The sequence below is a fragment of the Triticum dicoccoides genome, chromosome 4A, assembly GCF_002162155.2.
Source record: "Triticum dicoccoides isolate Atlit2015 ecotype Zavitan chromosome 4A, WEW_v2.0, whole genome shotgun sequence".
Lineage (NCBI taxonomy): Eukaryota > Viridiplantae > Streptophyta > Magnoliopsida > Poales > Poaceae > Triticum > Triticum dicoccoides.
Window position 1 is genome coordinate 223045679 of NC_041386.1, and position 8874 is coordinate 223054552.

The following is an 8874-nucleotide window of genomic DNA, read 5'->3' on the forward strand; positions in this document are numbered from 1 at the left end:
GTAGGCGCGCCCCCTACCTCATGGCTTTCTCCTTTGGTTTCTTGACGTAGGGTTCAAGTCTCCTGGATCATGTTCGGTGAGAAAATGATGTTCCCAAAGGTTTCATTTCGTTTGGACTCCGTTTGATATTCCTTTTCTTCGAAACCCTAAAATATGCAAAAAACAGCAATTCTGGGCTGGGCCTCCGGTTAATAGGTTAGACCCAAAAATAATATAAAAGTGGATAATAAATCCCAATGATGTCCAAAACAGTAGATAATATACCATGGAGCAATCAAAAATTATAGATACGTTGGAGACGTATCAGCGCTCCAATGGAGTTCGGCGAGCATAGAGTGGAGAGCCACGCGAGGGAGACACATCTCTCGATGGTGTACACCATTGACCCGGCCGTGATGGACGACTAGATAAACAACGTTGATCAGTTGCTTGCTCGAGACAAGTACAAGGTGGTCGCCATCGACCTCCTGTACACGACCGGTCATTCCAACATAGTTTAGAAGGTTGCCGTTGCCTAGTTGTGCGTGCGCCATCATGTCCTCATCTACCACTACTGCATGTCCACAGAGCCTTGCGACCGTTTCAATAGGTTTTTCAACGGCATCGACTACAATTTCGCCATGGTGGAAACCACCGATGATGTAAACGTGCTCAGTGTTACGTGCTTGTCCTGCAAGAACCTTGTCGAAATCCGTGACCACTACATGGTTAGGGGCAGCACGAAGAAGGACTCCCTGGTCGAACATGCCTCAGCCATGTAACGCCCATGATGCGGCTATATCTCCCACATGTTGAGGGACGACTTAGAGGCATAACCCCAAGGTGGTTTTGTCGCAAGAGGGGTAATCTTCACACAATCCCATGTATTGAATAAGAAAGGGATAAGGAGTTGGCTTACAATCGCCACTTCACACAAATAACAAGTTTAAACATACATCATCCAGAATACAATCAAGGTCCGACGACAGAACCAAAATAAAAGAAGACAACCCCAAATGCTAGATCCCCGATCATCCCAACTGGGCTCCACTACTGATAATAAGGAAATGAAACATAGTAACGACCAAGGTTCTCGTCGAACTCCCACTTGGGTTCGGTAACATCACCTGCACTGGTATCATCAGCACATGCAACTGTTTGGAAGTATCCGTGGGTCACGAGGACTCAACAATCTCACACCCACGAGATCAAGACTATTTAAGCTTATGGGAAGTATAGGGTAATGAGGTGGAGCTGCAGCAAGCGATAAGCAAATATGGTGGCTAACATCGCAAGTAAGAGTAAGATGAGAAGCTACGCAACGATCGTGCAGCTAGAAAGGATCAAGAAGTAGTCCTGAAACTACTTACGTTCAAACATAACCCAAGACCGCATTCACTTTCCGGACTCCACCTAAAAGAGACCATCATGGCTACACACGTGGTTGGTGCATTTTAATTAAGTCAAGTGTCAAGTTCTCTACAACCGGATATTAACAAATTCCCATCTGCCACATAACCGCAGGTACGGCTCTCAAAAGTTTATACCCTGTAGGGGTGTCCCAACTTAGCCCATCACAAGCTCTCACGGTCAACGAAGGATATTCCTTCTCCCGGAAACACCCGATCAGTCTCGGAATCCCGGTTACAAGACATTTCGACAATGGTAAAACAAGACCAACAAAGTCGCCCAATGTGCCCACAAATCCCGGTAGGAGACACGTATCTCGTTCTTAGGGCACACCAGATGGGACAAGAATGAGTAAAACCAGCCCTCAAGTTTCCTCGAGGTGGGCCCGCAGGCTGCCCGGTTCGTACCAACACTTAGAGAAGAACTGGCCCGGGGGGTTAAAATAAAGATGACCCTCGGGTTAGCAACTCCCAAGGGAAAAATATAGGTGGTGGTGAGGCAAATGTTAAAACCAAGGTTGGGCCTTGTTGGAGGAGTTATATTCAAAGCGAACTGTCAAATGGGCCCCATAACCCCAACCGCGTAAGGAACGCAAAATCAAGGAACATAACACCGGTATGACGGAAACTAAGGCGGCAAGAGTGGAACAAAACACCAGGCAAAAGGCCGAGCCTTCAACCCTTTACCAAGTATACAGATGCATTAATTAAAATAAGATATATTGTGATATCCCAACATATCCATGTTCCAACATGGAACAAACTTCAACTTCAACTGCAACTAACAACGCTATAAGAGGGGCTGAGCAAATGCGGTAACTTAGCCAAACAACGGTGTGCTAGGAAGGTGGGTTAGAGGCTTGACATGGCAATATGGGATGCATGATATTACAAGTGGTAGGTAGCGCGACATAGCGATAGAACGAACAACTAGCAAGCAAAGATAGAAGTGATATCAAGGGTATGGTTATCTTGCCTGCAATGTTCTCAGACTTGTCGAAATCTTGATCCTCGTTAGCATACTCAACGGGTTCCTCGTTCATGTAGTTGTCTCCCGGATCTACCCAAAGCAAGAACACAAGCAAACAGAACAACAATCGATCACGGTGCAATGTATAAGCAACATGATGCAATACATGGGATGATACACAAGATATGATATGCAATGCATATGCGTGCTCTGGAAGGGAAAGAATGATCAAGGCATCAACTTGGCAAAACAAGTATGCCGCTGGAAAGATGAGGTGATTTCGGTCAAAATCGATATAAGGATCACCAGAAACGGATGCATGGTTTGCAAATGACAAGCAATACAAGGATGTTGCAAATCTATGATTAACAGCATGATAGCACTTAGAATGCAACAAGAAACTAAGCTACCCCACACCAACATAGCAACAAAGCATATGGAAGTGTCTTACAAGAGATGCTTGACAAAACATGAACACTGAGCTAAGGCTAAATCACACTAGAACAGGTTCAAACAAGCATGGCAAAAGAGCAAAAGATATGAGCTTCACAGACTTGGTGAAAATACTAATATGTCCAAAAACAACATCGGGAAGCAATGTTTAGAGCAAGAAAACACCATCCTATAAGAATGTATCATGGAAAACAAGGGCATGTCATGCTTCTACTAAATGCACTTAACAAAACACCCTTACTGAACATGAGCCACAGAGGCACAGAAGATATGATGGAACCCATGTAAGCATAGGAAGTTTTATAAACAGATTCAGACTCACTGGAATTTCACGACATGGCAGAAACAGATTCATGATAGCAACTTTGCAAGCTCATGCCACTCACCACAAAGCATGACATGACAACACAATCATACCAACAGTAAGAAGACATGTATATGAAGCTAAAGCTAAACATGGAAAGATCAACTTCATAGGATGCATGTATCACTAGCAAAACACATGGCAATAATGAATCTCATGTAAACAATCTACCAGGAATAAAATATAGCAAAAGTAGAGCATGGTAATGACATTCTAGAGCACTCCATAATTGCAACCAGAGGCATGACTAGATAGAGCACAATCATATGTTCCAAACATCCTTACTTAAGTATCTCAAAATAAGCATGGATCTCATGGTAGCAACAAGTTTACATGGCATCAAAATAACATCAGGAAAAGGACTTGTCAAAATCCTAAGTGCCTGAAAACAACAACATCATGGAGCCTAATATGCATGCTTGTGCTAGTCACCAGACAGCTCACAAAAATACAAGACTTGAGCCCCTGTAAAGATGGCATGATGGAGATCATAAAACATGCAGACATCATGCTCATAGGATGCACACACAAAATGCAACGAAAAAGACAAATCATCAAGTTCTGTTAAGAACCATCAATTAACATTTTATAACACTCTTGCAACCAGGATAATGGCATCAATATGGCTAGTAACACGGATGAAAATGCCACTAATATGAAGAGCTTAACGAGACGAACATTTCAACATATTGTACACGCAAAAGGGAACAACGAGCACATAGATACAACCTCATGAACATGCACACAAAAATGGAAATCTCAAGACTTGGTGAAAAACTTAACTGAGCATTGGATAACTATTCTACGTGCGGGTGAGGAATAACAGCGGATCTCACCATGGGCTTCGTCCCAGGAAGCAGAGCGGGCCGGCAGGGAGGCTGAGGAAGGGCAGGCCAGACTGGGCTGGGCCGGAGATGTTGGCCCACGCCGGGAGGCGGATTGGGCTCCTCCCGATCTGGACGAGGCGGCGACAGCGCCGGTGCACCGGCGAACGGCGACGGTGGAGCTCCAAGGGAAGGGGCCGGCGAGATCTGGGCAAGGGGCCCCGTGGCGGTGCCGGAACGACAGCGAAGTGGACGAGGCGAGGTGATGTCGACGGGGAGCAGATGGGGCGGCGCGCGATGCAGGGGGCTCCGGCGGAGCTCCGATGGGGCACGCCAGCGACGGGGCTCCCGATGCGGGGCGACGAGCTCTGGTGCAGGTGAGGTGCGCGGCGGTTGAGGAAGCAGGTGACGTGGTGGCGAATCCAGGGCGGCGACATGGTGGCGGGGCGCTCCGGTGACGTGGCCGGCGAAGTCCGGCGAGTGGGCAAGGTCGGCGGGCGCACAGGCGGCGGCGGGCGGATCCGGGCTCGGGCGGGCCCCAGATGGGCCTGGGCGGGGCCCAGATGGGCCTGGGCGGGCCGCATGGTTGAGCGAAGCCGGCGGCGACAGGTGGCGCACTGCAGTTGGATGAGGAGGCGGCGGTGATGACGTGTCACACTGCAATTGGCCGAAGGGACGTGGCCGGCTGACACGTCCGACGGCGCGAGCAGGAAGACTGCTCGGGTTTGGACTACGAATTACGAAGGGGGAGGTGTTTATATAGGTAGAGGGAGCTAGGAGAGTCCAAATGAGGTGCGGTTTTCGCCCACACGATCGTGATCCAACGACGGAGAGCATGGAGGGGGATTAGATGTGTTATTGGGCTGTTTGGAGGAGGTTGGGCTGCAACACAAAAGAGGCTTTTGTGGTTACCCAGTTAACCGTTGGGGCATCAAACGACCTCCAAATGGAGCAAAATTTGACAAGCAGGCTACCGGTGATGTACCAAGGCCATTTGACAAATCTCGGCCCATTCCGAGAACATTTTTCTCCCGCTCAAGAAGAGAGACAAGAGGGGTGTGCCCGGTTCATGTGGAAGTGTCAGATTGCAAAACGGACAACGGGGAAAATGCTCGAATGCATGAGACGAACACTAATCCAAATGCGATGCACATGATGACATGAGATGGAATGCATGACATGGAAAAAATGCAAAACAAAATACAAAACCCAACCACAGAGGGAATATCATATCACATAGCCGAAAATGGCAAGAGTCGAAGTTACAAATATGGAAAGTTATATCCGGGGTGTTACAACACTTCACCTCTACAAGAGGATCTCATCCCGAGATCTATGATGGCACTGGAGAGAAGCGGAAGAGGAAGAGAAAAGGTAAAACTAAGTTGCTTCTTCGACAAATGAGTGAAACCAGGAATCTTGAGAGGTTAAACAATTTTGAGAAAAGAAAACAACGGAGATGAACGAAGTTGAAAACACTTCGTTAGGTAAGAGGAACATGGGACGCTGCGCAAACCTAGAGGTTAAGTGACAAGATAGATATTGAAACCACTCCGGTATAATGAGATAGCCAAGGATCAAGAATGACAACATTTGGACAGCACTCAGGTAGAAAAAGAAGCAAAACTCGATAAAAATGGGAAGAACTTGAAAAAAAGTACACGACACTCCGGTAGGAAAAGAGAAGCACGAAAAGAACACGATCCTCACAATTCACGATGATGAGTGAGAAGAGCAACATCACAATGCCTCCGGAAGAAAGAATAGAAGATAGATCATTGGAATGAAAGAATGGAGAGGAAAATGCCAACTTCTGCCACAAATGATCTCGGAAATCACCCTTCCAAGAAGGTTATAACGGGGTTGTTGGAAAACCAACAACGAAACGAATAAGTTTGTAGTGGGCTTATGGAAAAACATCTCAAAACTTGAGGTGAAATCCTGCCACAAACGGAAACAATTCACTAATAGGGAAAACCTTATACACAGAATCTTAGCAGCAGTGAGGTTTAAAAACAAACGTACTGCTAATTAGCAGTAGAGAGCTTCAGAAGACCGCGCTACTAATAGCGCAGTAGTAGTAGCGCTCTAGGTGAAACGAGCGGTAGTACTACAATTGCCACGGTGTTGCCTCCAGGCTAGATATAGTAGTAGCGCCCTTCTCCTGGACACGCTACTACTAAAGTACTTAGTAGCAGTGTTTTTCTTTAAAACCCGCTGCTGCTAAGTATCATCCCCTCTTGCAACTAATTAAGTTTAGTCCCATACTGCTAAGCGAAAAGGTGTTTACCACCTTAAATATGTTCCTTCTCAAACTACACTACTAGAGAAAAGCCTAGCAGCAGCGCGTGTTTTAGGCCTATCAGTAGTGCTGGGCGATGCGCTACTGATAAGGCGCTACAGCTAACGTATAGCAGTAGCGTGCCTCCGACCACGCTACTGCTAAATCGACTTAGTAGTAGCGATTTCCCGGAGGAGCGCTACTGGTAATTAGTAGTAGCGCTTCTCCCTGCCCGCGCTGCTACTATTATTTCGTATTTTATTTCCTTTTTATTTCATGTTGTATTCGTACACCTTTACACAAGTTTTCATACAACAGGAATTTAGAAATTGTTTTTACATCATAATGAGTTTTTACATCACGGGGTGAAAGAACCGTGGACTAGTTTCAAGTGGATGGACATCCACTTGAAACTAATCTGCGGTTCTTTCACCCAATGATATAATAAATATCATCATCATCATCATATCATTAACAACTTATCCTCATAATACATCATTGTCATATAACACCTCCTCAAGATCATCGTTTTCATCAATGAGACATCACATAGCAAATTGGTCACTAGTCGTAATCACAAGTACTCCTCATCATCAACTCTAACACATTGTATCACATAATAAACATATTGTACCTCATAGGACCTACTACATTCTATTAGGACCTACTATATTCTCTAAGGTAAAATAGCAAAAAAAAGATAGCCCCTGACTCTCCATTATGGAGAATGGAGATTATCCTGTCTCCAATTCTTGCCTTTCGCTTAATGTTACTTCCAAGAACCTCCTTGTAAATGTCCAAACATTTTTTCCATTCTTGCATGTGTTCACCGGTTTTAGAAATCTGATATGCACAGGTGAGCTCCTTAGATTGACCTGGCTGTATGTTCAGAACTGCAAGGCGACCATTCTGATACATCAGATGAGGCACACAATCCATCGGGATTTTCTGTTGAAAAACATAGTAATACTTCGTAGTTAGCAAAGATGTACTAGTTTTAGAAGTATGCAAAAGATGCACGGATGTCGTAATAGTAAAAAAATCTTACCATGGTATCTCCATAGAAGTTATCGTGGTTCAACACGTGCACTAGTGGCACGTAGTCACCATAATTTGGAGGAGTTCGATAATAGGTATTGTAATTCTCAAGATAAGTACAATAAGCAATCAGATGACTTTTCTCCTTATATGTTAATTCGGAGCCATCAGTGTAGTGGGTTTTGTCTACCATCTTCTGCACATTCTTTGAAGATTCAGAATAAGGTGTCAATGGAAATAAGCTGTCAACTATTTTCAAATAAACAATATAAATTAGTTAATAACTATGTTTGATAAACTCACATTGTGGTAGAATCGGAAGCGTATCAACAAGGACCCAAATGTCCATATTGTCTTGCTCGATGTCAGGATCACCAAGATCCATGGTGACAATCATACCCTCATAAAAACCATACATTTTGCAAAGTGCTTCCCAATTTTGGCAACCAAAATGGGTTACGCTCTGAGAATTGTACAGATTTACTTCAAAATCGATATCATGATGGGTCCTTAGGTGCATTTTCTTTGTTTGAAAATTTTCATGGTCTTCAAAAGCCATCCTCTCCAAGACATAGCGTCTTGCATGGCATGGGATAAGCTAGTCGAATTGTAAGAGATGAAAATTAGATGTTGAAATAGTTGAAGTCATGCTTAATTACGAAAAAACACTTGTCGTTGTTGCATACCGTTTCAACATCGAAGGTCTCCTCGAGCTTAATGCTGAAGCGCCGATCTTCGTCTAGCTCAACGAACATGTCGCACATACCTTGATCGTCGTGGCACCAGCTGCACTCCCCCGGGAGACTGTCGTCGTCCGAGTACGACATTTCCTACGTTCATAATTCAAAGATTAAACTTTTACAATTAAATATATGTACTAAAAACCTAAATTAGATCATTATTTTTCAAGAAAATCCAGGCCACTCGATATTTCCTACATATTCTAGCACAAGTCATGCCAGAATTCATGGGAAAATCCGGCATGACCATTGCTAAAAAAGGACATATCGAGCGCCTGAAATTTGCCGGAACGGAAATTAATCAACACTCCGGCAAAACATAGGCCACTCGGAGGTGTAAACTGAACTTGAACGGCCACTTGGGCAACCACATATCCTATTTGAGCAAATATGACATGTTCAACTAGTTTTATTAATTCAACTAGTTCTTACTAAATATAAACTTACTATAAATAGAAAAAAACTAGTTCTTACTAAAAATAAAGTAGTTCAACTAGTTGTATTAATTATCTTACTAAAAATACATTAGTTCTATTAATTCAACTAGTTCAACTAGTTTATTAATTTACTTACTAAACTAGTTCAACTACAACTAAAGTAATTCAACTAGTTTATTAATTTACTTATTAAAAATAAACTAGTTTTTACTAAACATAAAGTAGTTCAACTAGTTATATTAATTTTCTTACTAATTCTATTGAACACTAAAACTAATTCGATGAACTCTAAAACTAATTCTACTTAACAACTACTGCCATAATTAGCATCTAATTTGATGAACCCTAACTAATTAGATGAACTCTAAAATTTAACCCT